Raw genomic sequence first — 18,132 nt, forward strand, 5'->3', positions numbered from 1 at the left:
TTAGGGCCGAATTCAAAGTTTTGGACCCCTTCTTCAACAAACACTACTTTAGAACTCTTTTTCACATCTTTTCAACTCCTTTTTATTCTTTTCACACACTTTTTCTTTTTCTTTTTCTTTTTTCTTTTTCCACGAATTTCATTTTTTTTTTCTTTTCTTTTCTTGCCGTGTTCTATGGCACCCAAAATACCCAAATTGAAACCTTTCCCCCACACTTGTTTTCTGCCATATATAAATCAAAAGGAATTCAATTTGAATCATGCTTTACTATGCTTCAAGAACAAGAGTAAGGATGGTCCTAATCTAGGCTAGGTGAGGTTAATGTGGTTAACAAGGAATGTAGGCTAACAAGGCTCGAAGGGGTTAAAGTTAAACATAAAATGATATGGGATACACAGCAATTTGGCTTTGGTGGTGGTAACTACACAACTTCATCTTGAATATGTGTTATGCAAATCAATAACATGCTTTGAATGAAATGGGCATGAGTTCTATGATGTGAAAATTATGTTGACACTCAAATTAACCCTCTTTTTATCAATTGTAGCAAGTATGTAAGTAGGGATCGTTCTAGGCCGGGGATTAGGAGGGATTACAAAATCACTTGGACTTGACTCAAAAACGTAAAAACAAGTTTAAAACACTAACTAGACTCAAAGAATGTAAAACTAAACTTTAAAACACTAAAACAAACCAAAAGACTGAAAACAGCAAATAAACACTCAAAACTGCCTTAAAAACACTATCTGGGCAGTTTTGAACACTAGACACAAACTTGGACGAAATTAGGTTTTAACTTGACTCAAAACACTTAAAAACACAAACTAACTTGACTTCTAACTAATATGACTCAACAAAGAAAAGGAGGATTGATTTTGGACGAACTTTGAAAACAAAACAAAACTTTGTAAATTGAAAAGACTCTAAAACAAATTTGGTTTAAATGGATGGATGGAAGGCTAGCTAAGGGGTTCATCTCCACACATGTCACACTTGCATATAAAACGATCTCTAATTGCTTTTCAATTAACCATGAATTCCCAACGCCCCAAGTTAATTAGGTCCGCTTAAATTAACCTTCAGATTTTCCTAATGTTATTGAATTGGATGATTGCATACGACAACCCAAAGCATTCCCCACAAGTCCCCTACATGATTGCATAATAGAGATACAAGCAAGAATCATTAAGTTCTATGAAAACCATAAGCATTGACGAAGCACTTGTTACTATGATTGCATGAAACTTATGCCAAGAATTTACTTAACACGATTGTGATCAACAACCTTTACTACTTGTGAATATAAGTTCATAACGATTAGGTGAAATTCCTTTATATCCTAGCATCAAATTCATGCATGCAAACTAAGTGTCGACCCTCAATCAACATACAAGAATAAGTTTTAATTCACATAGATAAGCAAATTGAAATCACAACTTATGAAACGCAATTAGAAGTAATCAAATCATATAGCAAGCATAATCATGGTTTCGAATCCCCCCTAGCCAAGGGGGGTTAGTTCTTCATACTCGCAAATAAACAAAGATAATAAATTTAAACATTAAAACAAAGATAGAAAACACCTAGAAACGCTCCACAATCCAAGCTCCTTGAATGGCATGCACGGCTCCAAGTTGTCTTCCTTCTTCTCCTTGCAAACTCACGGCACACAAGGTATGTTTGGGTGAATGGTGTAGTGAAAATATGGTAGAGGATGGTGATTAAATGGTGCAGCAAAGGATGGTATTTATAGGCTGAAATTCGCAGCCCCTATGTAGCAAAGGAAAAGGATTTAAAAGCCTAATTTGTATAGGATAATAACACACAATCCTTGAAGGAAAAGGCTAAGGCTTTTAGAAACCAAGGGGGAAAGGAATAATCAGGTTTCTAGGAGTCCTAGAAAGGTTTGGGGCGTCACTTTTGTAGGAGAAGGGATAAGGCCTTCTAGAAAGGTTATTTTGTGGCTGATTTCTAGAAAAACAAGGGATAAGGTGTGGCACCTTTGTAGGAAAGGATTAGGCCTTCTAGAAATCCCATTTTAAGCATCCTAATCTAGTTAGAAACCCTCCTAAGTGGCTGGAATGTGGATAATTTAGGATTAGGATAAGATAAGATAGGATAAGGTTTGTTTGGATAAGATAAGCTAAGATAAGGTTATGGATGAGGTTTTGGATAAGATCCTTCTCTTGAGCTGATTCTTTGGCTTTAATTCTTCTTCTTCATGTAGGAATACTTGCTTGAGTAGGAAACTTCATTCGTCTAGGAATCCATCTTCAATTAGGACTCCTATATTGATTAGGAATCCTTCATGTAAGCCCTTTCCTACTTCAACTAGGAAACTTTGTATCTTCAATTCTTCAACTTTGAAACGCCTTCCTAGCTTCATCAATCCCTCAAATTCGTCCATCCCTTGTGCTTCATGTGCATGAACTCCATTCTAACCCAATTTTGCTCCAAAATGCTCCAAATTGCATCATTTTGCTCACTTTGTCTCTAAAACCTGAAAACACATGAAAATAGCTTAAAAGACTAATTTAACTAAGAAAACACAACATAAATGCATAAGAACTAACTAACTAAGGCGCATAAATATGCTCCTATCATTCTAGCATTTGGAACTAAATGATGAAACGCCTTCTAAGTAGTAACCAAGCAAAGAATAATGAGATCATGCAACGACTTAGAAAACAATAATGCACAGATTTTAACTCTCCAAATAAACGTTTAGGCTCAAGTCTCACAAGGTCGTAGCGTTTGTTTGAGTTCCTTCCTTCAAGCATGTTACAAAAACTAATTTTTTTCTTTATGATTGCATGTGAATTCATAAGCTATAACCACAACCAAGCATAAGCAAAGAGTAATTCAAACTTTCATCATGTTAATAACTTTCTTTAACAGCCATGCAATTGCAAACCGACTCCTCATCATTGTGTTGGAAGGTACCCTAGACACAAACACACAAAAACGACTCTAAACACTCTTTTTAAGCTTTTCAAAACACTTTTTTTTCAAATTTTTATGTGATTTTCGGAGTTATATGTCAAAACACACTAAAAAGCACCAAAACAGCTTAAAAACACTTAAAAACAGCAAGGAACAACACTTGAAGTTATGGGTGATCAAATCCCACGAATTTGCATAAAAAACACTTAGTTACCCCCCCCCCACACTTAAATCAAACATTGTCCGCAATGTTTCAAGCATAAAACCACACTAAACAAAATGAAACACACAAACAGCAAGTAAATAACAAAACTGGGCAGATTAGAAACAAGCAACAAAGTGAAGGGTTTAGGAACGCAAATCTGGAATTGGAGTGCTCTCTAGGTCTTCCTTCGTCGAATGCATGGGTTGCCTCCCAAGTAGCGCTTTCTTTTACGTCTTGAAGCTGGACGAAGAACACAATCATGCCCCATTGGAGCCCACGGCATGGAGTGGGATCTCCTCCACAACCTGCCCCACAAAGTTCTTGTACATTGCATCCTTGAATGGAAATGGATAGTGATGTTTGTTGCTGGGTGCGTTGTGTTGCCTAAGGTTCATGTTCATGCGCCCACCATCGGGGATTTGCTTGGGTACCTGCACCAAAGAAGGGAACCACCTATCAACTTTAATGGGAATTGGATTTGGACTAGGTGCCTTACCTTGGTGTTGTGATGAAGTGGCAGCAACATGAACTTTTTTCCTCATGGTGTTCTCGGCCACATTGGGTATCTTAAGGGCAGTGGCCGTGGGGTCCTTATGCTCTACTCCAATTCCCTCGTCTTGCATGGCTCTTGATGCAACCTTTGTGTTAGGGGCTGAATGGTCCGCCCCTATCTTTTCTATTGTATCAATAACACAACAAGAACGAACAACGTTAGGAGTCTCAATGGATTCAGAAATTTTAAAGCAAATCATATCACCACCAAATGCCATAGTTACTTCTCCTTTGGCTACATCAATCTTGGTTTGAGCCGTTTTCATGAAAGGTCGGCCTAGCAAGATTGGCAATGATGGAGCATGGCTCGAATCCTCCATTTCTAAGACATAAAAATCTGCAGGAAAGATAAGATGATTGACCTGCACTAAAACATCCTCAAGGACTCCCTTGGGATAAGCGTTAGAACGATCCGCCAATTGAATTATAACACCATCTTGTTTTAACTCACCAAGGTTCATTGATGCATAAATGGAATATGGCATAACATTAATAGAAGCACCTAAATCTAACATGCATTGTTCAAATCTAGTGTTTCCAATTACGCATGGGATAGTAAAACTCCCTGGATCCTTACACTTTGGAGGTAACTTTCGTTGCAAAACCGCGGATACATTTTCACTGACTTTCACAACTTCTTTGTTTGAAATTCTTTTCCTAGTTGTGCATAACTCTTTTAAAAACTTTGCGTACCTGGGCACTTGCTTAATAGCATCAAGTAAAGGAATGTTTACTTGAACTTTTCGAAAGGTATCCAAAATGTCCTTTTCGCTTTCTTCCTTCTTCGATTGTGCAAATCTGCGAGGGAAAGGAACATTGGGCAGATTAGTGTTCGAAATCACAACATTTGGGACATTCTTACCTGAGGTGGGCGGATGGGAAGTCTTAGATGGCTGCGGCATGGGTGATGCTACCCTTGCCGTGGGGTATGTGTGCTCCTCTTCTTCGAGTTGTATCTTCTCATCTTCCTTGTTTCTCACATTTTTTCCACTTCGTAGTGTGATAGCCTTTGCAGATTCGAAACCACCCTTGGGATTGACCACCGTAGTGCTTGGTAACTTACCATTTTCACGGAATTGTCCCAAAAATTCGGCCATTTGGCCCATTTGCTTCTTTAGCTCATTAACCTCCTTTGCTTGGTTCTGCATTCCCTGCGCCATTATGGTTAGTAACTGATATGTTTTATCATCATTCATAGACGTACCTGGGTTGGTTTGGGATGATTGTGCCTGAGGAGGTGGTTGTGGTGCCATTGGCCTTGGAAAGAAACCCGGGGGTTGTCAGAATCCACTTTGTTGGCCATATTGTGGTGCATCTCTCCATCTGAAATTGGAGTGGTCACGCCATCCTGGATTGTATGTATTGGAGAAAGGATCCCCCCTTGGTTGGTTTTGATTCCCATAACCCACAGCATTGGCCGATTCCCACCCTCCATTCTCAATTAATTGAGGGCATTGATCAGATTGGTGTCCTTGAATGGAGCATACACCACAAATTGTAGCTCATTGCGTTTTGGGGCCTTCAACCAACTGCGATAACATAGACGTAAGGTTAGCCATTTGGGATTGTAACTCAGAAATAGAACTTACCTCATTTACATGATGTGGCCGTGGGGTGTCTCTTTGCCCAACACCTTCATATTGTTGTGCATTGAGTGCTCGATTAGCAATGAGAGTTTTGGCATCCCTAGGTGTCTTGTCCACTAGAGCTCCTCCCGCGGATGCATCCAACATTTGCCATTCAAGTGGTAAAAGACCTTCGTAAAAGTATTGAAGAAGTAGCTCCTCCTTCATCTGATGCTGTGGACAAGAAGCAACAAGTGATTTAAATCGTTCATAATAAGATGGAAAAGATTCACCTGAGCTTTGCTGAATTCCACTAATCTTCTTGCGAAGAAGAATGACTCGTGATGTCGGAAAGAACTCTAAGAAAGCTCGCTGCATACTCTCCCACGATGTGACAGTTCCGGGAGCCAACTCATACAACCAATCTTTGGCCTTTTCCAACAAAGAAAAGGGAAAAGCCTTCATCTTCAATATGTTTCCGTCCACGTTCACCGGTGTCATACTCGAGCATACTACTTCGAACTCCTTTAAATGCTTATTGGGGTCCTCCATTGATAACCCATGGAACTTGGGTATATGATGTAGCAAACTTGACTTCAACTCAAATTCATCGGTCTTCTCAGGGGCTGCCCTAGGGTATTGGATGCAAAGAGGGGCTGCATTGGCCAAACCCGAGGCAGAAAGCTCCTTGATGGTTCGATTGTCGGCTGCCATGGTTGGTACTTCCTCTTCAAACCTTGCCGTGGCCTCCTCTTCAACCTCAACTTCTTGCTCTTCAAATTCAGGTTCGGGACTAGGAGGATTAGACTCTTGCACTTTCTTTTTCCTTCTCAAAGTCCTCTCGAAATCACCGTCAAAGTCGAAGATATGCTCACGAACAGGTTGTGAGCTACGGGTCATAAACTAGTACCTGCACACAAGAGCAAACAAGGTTAGTAACCACCTTAATAGACTCGGCACAAGTAAGGAAATAAGGTGCCTATACACGGCACAAAAACAAAACAGAATTGAAACAATTTAAAGAAGACTCAAGACAAGGGATTAGCAACTTTGCTAATCCCCGGCAAGGGCGCCAAAATTTGATGTGAAAATTATGTTGACACACAAATTAAACCCTCTTGTTGACAATTGTAGTATGGATAAGTAGGGATCGTTCTTAAACCGGGGATTAGGAGGGATTGCTAAAACACTCTAAACTGACTCAAATATGTAAAACAAGGTTTAAAACACTCGACTAGACTCAAAGAATGCAAAACTAAACTCTAAAACACTAAAACAAATCAAAAGACTCAAAACAGCACCAAAAAACACTCAAAACTGCCTTAAAACACTTTCTGGGCAGTTTTGGGACTCTAATGCAAACTTGGACGAATTTTGGTTTTCTAATGACCTAAAACACTTAAAAACATAATCTAAGACAAGTTCTAACTACTATGACTCAAAGAAATAAAGTGGGGTTGATTTTGGACGAATTTAAATTAAATGGCAGATTGTAAAGAAAACAGATTGTAGAAAAAATTGTGATGAATCAATGGATGATGGAATGGCTAAGGGGTTCTTCTCCACACATGAAATATATGCAACGTAAATCAATTTCCAGTTATCAATTCAATAAGTTATGAACCTCGACACTCCAAGTTAATTAGGTCCGCTTAAATTAACCTTCAGATTTCCCTAGAATCATTGAATTGGATGAATATGCATCGCAAACAAATTATTCCTAACAAGTTCTCTATATGAACAGCATGATAAAGATACAAGTTAGAATCATTACGTTCTTTGGAAATCATAAGCATCGACAAGGCAATTGTAACTATGAAAAGCATGATACTCTTGCCAGGAATCTACTTAACACGATCGTGACTAGCGACCTTCACTACTTGCGAATATAAATTCATAACGATTAGGTGAAACAAAGTTATATCCTAGCACCAAATTCAAGCATGCAAATTAAGCGTGCACTCTCAATCAACATACAAGAATAAGTTCTAAACCAAACGGTTAAGCAAATTGTATTCACGACTTATGCAATGATAACTGAAAGTAATCAACTTATTTCACATATATAATCATGGTTTCGAATACACCCTTAGCCAAAACGAATTTAGCCAATCATACTCAAAGCAAAACAAAGATTACATGAATTAGACATTGAAATATAAGATAGAATACACCTAAAATTGTTCAACAACTCAGAATGAAGAGCCAAACAATTGAGTGAATCTGTCCCCTTTCCTTGCTTGCGGCAGATTGGATGTTGGTGGTTTCTTGGGTTTGAATGATGTAGAATGGATGGAAGACGTATGGAAGTGTTTAGGGTTGATGGGTGGTGCGGCTAGGGTGGTTTTGGGTCAGAAAATATGGTCAATGGTGAAGGAATGGGGCTGTTGAAGGTGGTGTTCAGTTTCTGGCGTGAATGGTTATTTTCTGGGTGAATGGGTATGTTTTTGGCTGCACAAGGATGAGTTTATTTAAAGGGATTAGGAAATTAAAAACCCTAGACTATTTTGGTAAACAGAAATTAAGTCAAAAGCTTCTAGAAATAGGAAATTAAATCAGAAACTTAAGGAAAAGTGCCAAGGGGGATGCGGCAATAACATATATGTATAGGAAAGGGTATGGCACGGTTTGGGACTGAAATTGGCTAAGTTTAAATCTCCAAATCCTCCAAGAAAAGGTAAGAAATCAGAATTAAAAGGAGAAAAGGTAAGGTGATGTGCGGCAAAGACTAGAAAGTAAAGGGAATATGTAATTGATGTCCTAGAATGCTTAGGATGCCTTCAAAGTTGATAAAACTTAGGAACATTTAGGAAAGGTCAAACCAAAGTAGGAAACCTTGGCTTAACTTTCCTATTTCAAGTAGGAATCCTTCTTGGAGTAGGAATCCTTGTTCTTCTAGGAATCCTCATGTGATTAGGAATCCATCTTCCATTAGGAATCCTTCTTGGAGTAGGAATCCTTCGTCGATTAGGAATCCTTCTTCAATTAGGAATCCTTCTTCAATTAGGAATCCTTCTTCAATTAGGAATCCTTTGTTGATTAGGAATCCTAATTTCTTCAAGTCTTCAATTCATCCATTCCTTTTCCTCCAAAAGGCTCCAAATTACATCATTTTGCACACTTCGGCTTTGGAATCTGAAAACACACAAAAGTAACTTTAAACACTAAAATAGCTAACGAAACATAACATAAATGCACGAGAACAGGCCAATTAAATCGCATAAATATGCTCCTATCAAGTGGTGTTGAAATGATTCAAAGGTGAAAGTGAATTGATGATTGATGCAAGAATTAAACATGGATGGAGTGCATGGCAAAGGTATGTTATGGCACATGCATGGCTTAACTTTCCTACTTCAAGTAGGAATCCTCATCTTTAGGTCTTCAATTTCGTCCATTCCTTTAGTTCCGAGCATGTGATATTTATTCCAAGCCCAAACTTGCTCCAAAAGGCTCCAAAATGCATATTTTTGCATACTTTGTCCTTAGAACCTGAAATTGCACAAAAATGACTTTAAACACTAAAACAACTAAAGAATAACAACATAAATGCATGAGAACAAGCTAACTCAGTCGCATAAATATGCTCCTATCAAATTCCCCCACACTTAACCTTCCTCGAGCAAAACAAAAGAAACAAACGTATCAAAACAAACAGAACACAACTTAACCTTTCAACATTTGCCTCAGGGATTTCCAATGCACATGACATGTTAAAAATCATCATTCCCACAACTTTTAGCCATCTTCACACTTGAGCACATACTTAGTTACAGTCACCACTTACTAGTTCGCAATTAACCAATTAAAACAATATTTTGAATGTAGTAACATGCCTTAGAGAATTTGCTCAATTCCTTACAAGGTACTCTCTATTTTCATACACATTTTCTGACTACACACCCTACACTAGTTATATGTGAGCAGAATGATGTAAACATGAAAGACTAGTACTCACATATGTTATAACAAAGAAAGCAATTTCTAGAGTTAATAAGCATGTTTAGATATGATCTCATGAATGAAATGCTACTACTTAGATGCGAGAACCCGTGACACCATATGCTCATACCAATTTCAAACTCCACGAATTGAAACACACAACACTCAAGATTGAAGTCAAGGGTTGTAACGGGGCTTGGGGGTAATGGATAATAAAGAAAGGATAGCAATAACAAACGTTCTTAAAGCGATAGCAAGCAAAGCAATGAAATAGACACTTGCAATTCACTTTAGAATGCAGAATCAACTTTTAAATACAAAGGGAAGATTCATGCAACACTTAGGGCCGAATTCAATGTTTTGGACCTTTTTTTAACAAACTTTTTTCTTTTCACTTTTTTTTTGTTTTTTGTTTTTTTTTTCTTTTCTACCCTTGCCTTATTAAGGACTTTGGTACACACACACACACACAAGAATCACTTCCCCCACACTTGCTTTCTACAATACATTGATAAAAAAAAAAAAAGTTCATTTTAAGTTATGCTTTACTATGCTTCAAGAACAAGGGTATGGATGGTCCAAAAACTAGGCTAGGTAAGGATAGTGTGGATTAACAAAGAAAATAGGCTTAACAAGGCTCAATGGGGTTAAACTTAAACACATAATGAAATAGGGGCACGACAATTTGGCTTTGGCGGTCACTACACAACTTCATCTTGAATATGTGTTATGCAAATCAATAGCATGCTTTGAATGAAATAGGCATGAGTTCTAGCATTTGGAACTAAATGATGAAACGCCTTCTAAGTAGCAACCAAGCAAAGAATAATGAGACCATGCAACGACTTTGGAAAACAATGATGTACAGATTATTAACTCTCCAAATAAACGTTTAGGCTCAAGTCTCACAAGGTTATAGCGTTCATTTGAGTTCCTTCCTTCAAGCATGTTACAAAACTGATTTATCCTTTATGATTGCATGCGAATTCATAAATTATAACCACAACCAAGCATACACCAAAGAGTAAATCAAATTTTCATCCATGTTTATAACTCTCTTTAACAGTCATGTAATTAAAAACCAAATCCTCATCATTGTGTTGGAAGGTACCCCAAGACACAAATAAACACACAAAAATAACTCTTTTTGGGTTTTTCAAAACAATTTTTCAAATTTTTATGAGATTTTCAAATTTTTATGTCAAAACACACTAAAACACTCCAAAACAGCTTAAAAACACTTAAAAACAACAAGAAACAACACTAGAAGTAATGAGTGATAAACTCCTACGAATTTCATGCAAATCAATTTGGTTACCCCCCCCCCCAACACTTAAATCAAACATTGTCCTCAATGTTTCAAGCATAAACTCACACAAAAACAAGCAAACAAACAAACAACGAATAAACATGACAAGTATAGCAAAGTAAAAACCAGACAGAGTAGAGTTTAAGAACGCAAATCTGGTTTTGGAGATAGATGATCTTGCTGACTTTCCACAACTTTGATCTCGAACTGGTTTGGAATTCTGAGTAAGGAATATCAGAGTTCCTTGGTTGTGCAGTCTGCATTCTTCTCTGCTTGCTTATTCTGCACGGCAGGTAGGCATGAGGTAGAGGTGATGGTCTGTTTCTTTCTTCAATCTTTCCAAGTGCCGACCATTTACTTTCTTTCTCCTTGTCCCTAGCTGAGGATGAATTAGCACATTATCTCCACATGCTTCGAGGTATCATTTTCACTTCCTTTATCTGTTCCCCAGGCAGAAGTGGTAGACGAAGCGAAAGCATAAGATGTTGAAGATGAGTACTCAAGAGCAAGGCTAGGTAAGCAATCAGGAAGGTTTTCTAGGCAGTCGGTTCCAGATCGGAAGATTGATACCAAGTGCTGGCTGATTGCTCTTTTTCTCCTTGTCCCGCAGATGAAAACAACGACAAAGAGAATGACAAGGAGAAAGCATGATATGAGATACTCTTGCTTTCAACCTTCATGATATGAAATACTTTTGCTTTTGATGGGTTGTTTGCAGAGGTATCCCAGGGAATAAGGAACACTGAGTGACTCGAGAGGCTTTGTTGGGAAGGCATTCTCGGAGATGAAGAAGGGTTATGTATGTCTGCCTTGCAATAGGGGGTGAAGGTCGACATTTATATGAATTAATAACCGGTACTATTCTTTCACTCTTGTCAGCAACCGTTGGATGATTGAATAGTAATCTTCACGTGCTTTCTACGTCACCAGAAATCTTCGACAGATTGCTCGTAATTTCCGCAAGGCTGAGTGTGCATGTGACAGATGCTAACACGTCTGGAAAAGCAAATGCGTCTTCGATTTCTGAGCTTGCCTCTTCGATTTCTGAATTGGCCTCTTCGATTTCTGAGCTCGCCTCTTTGATTTTTGAGCTCGCCTCTTTGATCTCTGAAATCTCGTCAAGTGCTAATTTTTATAGAGGATAACCAGTTCGTTTCTAAGCACACTTGAATTTCTGCCCATAGAAACTCACCTTTGAAAATGTCTGGCCTCTCCGATCGTCGTTTTGACTTAAACCTTGGTGAAGAGGCATCCATGCCTTCTCCAGACAGCATATGGCGCCCATCCTTTATATCCCCTACTGGTCCTCTTACCGTTAGGGATTCAGTGATGAAGAATGATATGACCGCTGCGGTGATGGCTCGGAACCTTGTCACTCCCAAAGATAACAGACTACTTTCTAAACGGTCTGATGAGTTGGCTGTTAAGGATTCTCTGGCTCTCAATGTGCAGTGTGCGGGTTCTGTGTCTAATATGGCCCAACGTCTATTTGCTCGAACCCGTCAAGTTGAATCATTGGCAGTTGAAGTGATGGGTCTCAAATAAGAGATTAGAGGGCTCAAGCATGAGAATAAACAGTTGCACAAGCTTGCACATAACTATGCTACAAACATGAAGAGGAAGATTGACCAGATGCAGGAATCTGATGGTCGGATTTTACTTGATCATCAGAGGTTTGTGGGTTTGTTCCAATAGCATTTGTCTTCGTCTTCTAAGGCTGTACCGCGTAGTGAAGCTCCAAATGATCAACCTCCGATACCTCCTCCTTCTGTGGATCCGCCGACTGCTAATGTTCCACCGACTACTAAGACTTCTCCTAAGTAGCCTTTGTGAAGGCTCCCTCTTGTATTTTTCTGCGTCCTGTTCATTTTCAACGAATTTTAATGTAAAATACCTTGCATATCTGTCAATGTTTCAAAAATAAACCCACAACAAAAACAATTAAACAAGCAACAAATAAAAATGACAATCATGGCAAAATAAAATTGCAGAAAAGGGAAGGTTTTTAGGAATGCAAAACATGGGTTGCCTCCCAAGAAGCGCTTGTTTTAATGTCTTGCAGCTAGAGGAAACTTCCTTCTAAGGTTGGATAGGGCCCATGACACTGAGTGGGATTTCTTCCACAATCTGCCCCACATCACTCTCATAGTATAGCTTCAGGCGATGCCCGTTCACTTTGAATTCGTCGTCATTCCTTAAGTTTTTAACTTGGACTGCACCATGGGGAAAAACATTAGTGACAACAAATGGCCCAATCCATTTAGACCGTAACTTACCAGGGAACAATCGTAGACGGGAATTGAATAGTAGTACTTTCTGTCCAATTGAGAATGTTTTTCCCCGAATCATTTTGTCATGAAACGCCTTTGTTTTCTCCTTGTAAATTCGTGCATTCTTATAGGCTTCGTTTCGTATTTCCTCAAGTTCATTTAGTTAGAGCTTCCTATTCATTCCAGCAGCATCTAAGTCCAAATTGAATGTTTTCACAGCCCAGTGCGCTTTGTGCTCCAGTTCTATAGGTAGGTGACACGGCTTGCCATAGATTAGTCGAAATGGAGACATCCCTAGAGGTGTTTTGTAGGCACTGCGATATGCCCACAGTGCATCATCTAAACGCAAGCTTCAATCTTTCCGGTTTGGCCCAACAGTCTTCTCCAAGATTTGCTTGATTTCTCTATTCGAGACTTCGGCTTGGCCACTTGTTTGAGGGTGGTATGGCGTGGAAATCCGATGCTTCACATTGTACTTTTTAAACAGCGCCTCAATGGTGCAATTGCAAAAGTGGGAGCCTCCATCGCTTATGAACACCCTCGGCATGCCAAATCTGGAAAAAATGTTAGCCTTGATAAAATCTGCCACCACTCTAAAATCGTTAGTATGGGTGGCTTTGGCTTCCACCCATTTCGACACATAATCAACCGCTAGCAAAATATAAATAAAACCATATGAAGGCGGAAAGGGTCCCATGAAATCTATACCCCATACATCAAAGATCTCCACATTGAAGATGGGGGTTTGCGGCATTTGGTCTTTGGCACCGATTGTACCTGTTCTTTGGCATCTATCACAAGTTATACAAAATGTTTTAGCATCCTTAAACAATGTAGGCCAATAGAAACCACTCTCTAAAACCTTAAGGGCTGTCCTTTGGGTGCCAAAATGACCCCCACATGCATAACTATGGCAAAATGCAAGAATTGAATTAAACTCGGAATTGTGCATACATCTACGAATAATCTGGTCAGGACAATACTTCCACAAATACGGATCATCCCATACATAAAATCGTGCATCATTTCTGAGTTTATCACGCTTGTATTTATCTAGAGTGCTAGGAACTTGTTTTGTGACCAAATAATTGACCAAATCAGCATACCAGGGTCACTTACCTCTAAGGACAGCAATTGCTCATCAGGGAAAGTCTCTAAAATGGGTAAGGAGTCCTCCTCGTGCACCAAACGGCTGAGGTGGTCAGCCACCACGTTTTCACTCCCATTTTTGTCTCTTATTTCAATGTTGAACTCTTGAAGTAAGAGCATCCAACGAATCAGCCTTGGTTTGGCCTTCTTCTTGGTGAGGAGGTACTTCAACGCTGCATGGTCAGAATATATAATCACTTTAGTGCCAAGTAAGTATGAACGAAATTTATCTAAAGCAAATACAACTGCAAGAAGTTCTTTCTCAGTGGTAGAATAATTCAATTGAGCATCATTTAGTGTCCGGGAAGCGTAGCGGATGACGTGGGGCTGTTTGTTCCTTCTTTGGCCTAAAACAGCACCAATGGCATAATCAGATGCATCACACATTAGCTCAAATGGAAGGCTCTAATCTGGTGGCATGATGATGGGGGCCGATGTCAACATGTACTTGAGGGTTTTGAAAGTGGTTTCACACTCCTTGTTGAACTTGAAGGCTACTTCCTTTTGGAGTAAACGGCAAAGGGCTTGGGCGATTTTTGAGAAATCCTTTATGAATCTCCTATAAAATCCTGCATGGCCAAGAAAAAAATGAACCTCCTTTACTGAAGTGGGAGAGGGTAAGTGACGTACAAGATCTATTTTAAATTTATCAACCTCAATCCCTTTTTCTGATATGATATGCCCTAAAACTATACCTTGTTTTACCATAAAATGGCACTTTTCCCAATTCAAGACAAGATTAGTTTCGATGCATCGTTGTAAGATCAGAGTAAGATTACTTCACTTGAAATCATCGACAGATTGCCCGTGATTTCCGTAAAGCTGAGTGTGCATGTGACAGGCACTGACACGTCTGGAAAAGCAAGTGCCTCTTCGATATCTGGAATCGGCGTTTCGATAAACTGCCCGTGATTTCCGCAAAGCTGACTCTGCATGTGATAGATGTTGACACGTCTGGAAAAGCAGATGGTTGGAATCGGCGCTTCGACAAACTACCCATAATTTCCGCAAAGCTTACTCTGCATGTGACAGATGCTGACACGTCTGGAAAAGTAGATGCCTCTCGATATCTAGAATTGCCTCTTCGATCTCTGAAATCCCGTAGAGTGCAGAGGTGGCATGTGACAAGTGCGGACAAATCTGGAAAAGAAGATTGGCCGTGGTTTCTAAGCAAGCCCAGCTTTTGAGAAAGTTAGCGCCTCTTTGATTTTTTTAGTTGGCCTCTTCGATTTCTGAACTCGCCTCTTCAATCTTTGAAATCCCATCACATGCTGATTTTTATAGAGGTACGCAGGACATTCAAAGCACACTTGAATTTCTGCCTATAGAAAACTCCCTTCTTGCACTTCTACGATCTTGACTTGTCCGACCTCTTCTTTCTTTAACACCTCTGAAAATGTCTGGCCCTTCCGACCGTCGTTTTGACTTGAACCTTGGTGAAGAGGCAGTCCCGCCTTCTCCAGACAACATATGGCGCCCATCCTTCATATCCTCTACTGGTCCTCTTACCGTTGGGGATTCGGTGATGAAGAATGACATGACCGCTACGGTGGTGGCCTGGAACCTTGTCACTCCTAAAGATAACAAACTGCTTTCCAGACGGTCTGAAGAGTTGGCTGTTAAGGAGTCTCTGGCTCTTAGTTTGCAGTGTGCGGGTTCTGTGTCCAACATGGCCCAACGCCTATTTGCTCGAACCCGTCAAGTTGAATCGTTGGCGGCTGAAGTGATGAGTCTCAAACAGGAGATTAGAGGACTCAAGCATGAGAATAAACAGTTGCACAAGCTCGCACACAACTATGCCACAAACATGAAGAGGAAAATTGACCAGATGCAGGAATCTAATGGTTAGATTTTACTTGATCATCGGAGGTTTGTGGGTTTGTTCCAACAGCATTTGCCTTCGTCTTCTGGGGCTGTACCGCGTAGTGAAGCTCCAAATGATCAACCTCCGATACCTCCTCCTTCTGTGGCCCCGCCGACTGCTGAGGCTCCGCCGACTACTGAGACTTCTCCTAAGCAGCCTTTATGAAAGCTCCCTCTTATATTTATCTGCTTAATGTTCCTTTCTTTTTTTATGAATGTAAAAATACCTTGCATAACTGTCAGTGTTTCAAAAATAAACCCACACAAAAAACAATTAAAAAAGCAACAAATAAAAATGATAATCAAGGGAAAATAAAACTGCAGAAAATGGAAGGTTTTTAGAAACGCAAAACTGATTGTGGAGCGATTCAAAAATCTTCCTTATTTGAATACATGGGTTGCCTCCCAAGAAGCGCTTGCTTTAACGTCTTGCAGCCGGACGATACTCTTTTGAGGCTTCATTAGACCCCACGGCATGCAGGGATGCTTCCTCTCTAACCTGTTCTACGAACCACTTCATGCTTTAAATCTTTGAATGGAAGGGGATAATGATCCTTCCTGATTTTTGTGCTTTGCTTCCCTAAATCAACATGAACTCTCCCACCACTTTGAATACACCTAGGTACCTGCACCAAACAAGGTAACAACCTATTATTCGAAATGGGAATTGAAAGTGGAGAAGATGCCTTACCCATGTACGGCAAAGAAGTGGCAACACAATGAACAGATGCACAAGGGGTGCTTTCGACCAGATTTGGTGATTTCAAGGTTGGGGCCGTGCACCCCTTGTTGATCACTTGAATTCCTTCCTCGATGGTGGTTCGAGGTACATTCTTCTTGATTAGTGTTGAACATTCCTGCCCTATGTTTTCAATTACATTAATGGCACAAACAAGAACGAACAACATTAGGAGTCTCAATAAATTCAGAAACTTTAAAACTAATCATGTCACCACCAAATGCTATAGTGACTTCTCCTTTGGCCACATCAATCCTGGTTTGAGTTGTTTTCATGAAAGGTCGTCCAAGTAAGAGTGGTGATGGTGGAGAGTAGCCTGAATCCTCCATATCGAGCACGTAAAAATCTGCAGGGAAAATCAAGTGGTCTACCTGCACCAAAACTCCCTTTGGATAGGCATTAGATCGATCGGCCAATTAAATAATCACACCATCATTTTTCAACTCGCCTAAGTTCATAGATGCATAAATGAAATAAGGCATGACATTTATAGATGCACCTAAGTCTAACATGGCAGAATGAAAACGAGTATTACCAATTACACAAGGAATAGTGAAACTACCGGGATTCTTGCATTTAGGTGGCAGCTTTCTTTGCAACATGGCAGAGACATTCTCGCTTACATGTACCACTTCTTTCTCCCGAAAACGTTTCTTTGTTGTACAAAGCTTCTTAAAAAACTTGGCATACTTCGGGATTTGATTTATAGCATCAAGGAAAGGGATATTGACATGCACATTTCTAAACGTCTCCAGAACATCTTTTTCCTCCTCTTCGTTCTTGGCTTGCAAAAATCTGCTAGGAAACGGTACATTTGGAGGAATAACATTAGAACTAATTGGAATTGGACCTTTCTTACCTGGTTTGGACGGATTGGGGTGTGGAGATGGTGTAGGGGGTTGCGGCAAGGATTGCTCAATCCTTGCCGTGGCCTTAGCATGATCCTCTTCTTCAATTTGCAACTTCTTATCCTCCTTGGGGACATATTTAGATGGTTGTGGGTCAGTTCCTACTTCTTTCCCACTCCTTAGCATGATGGCCTTGGTAGTTTCGAATCTTCTCCTTGGATTGACAACGGTTGAACTTGGCAACTTGCCTTGCTCTTGGAATTGGCCCACAAACTCCGCAATCTGCCCTACTTGCTTCTCTAACTCGTCCACCCTCTTGTCCTTCATTTGCATACTATGCGCCATAGAAGTTAGTGAAGAACCTGATTTGTTTTGGGCAGGTTGTGCTTGGGGTTGAGTTGGTGCAAACGGCCTTCGATAGAAACCCGGGGGTTGTTGCCTAAATGTACTTTGTTGTTGGCCTTGTTGGGGTTCTCGCCATTTGAAATTTGGATGATCCCTCAATCCCGGATTGTATGTATTAGAAAAGGGATCATTTCTAGGTTGGTGTTGCTGTCCAAAACCCACGGCATTGAGGGTCTCCCATCCTCCATTCTCTATCAATTGTGGACACTTGTCCGTAAGGTGTCCTTGCATGGAGCACACGCCACAAGCACTCACATTTTGTACTTTTGGTCCTTCCACAACCTGAGAAAGAAGAGTAGTAAGGTTAGCCATTTGACTTTGAAGTTCGGATATGGAACTTAC

Source organism: Malus sylvestris, chromosome 15 (assembly GCF_916048215.2).
Source record: "Malus sylvestris chromosome 15, drMalSylv7.2, whole genome shotgun sequence".
NCBI classification, from domain to species: Eukaryota; Viridiplantae; Streptophyta; class Magnoliopsida; order Rosales; family Rosaceae; genus Malus; species Malus sylvestris.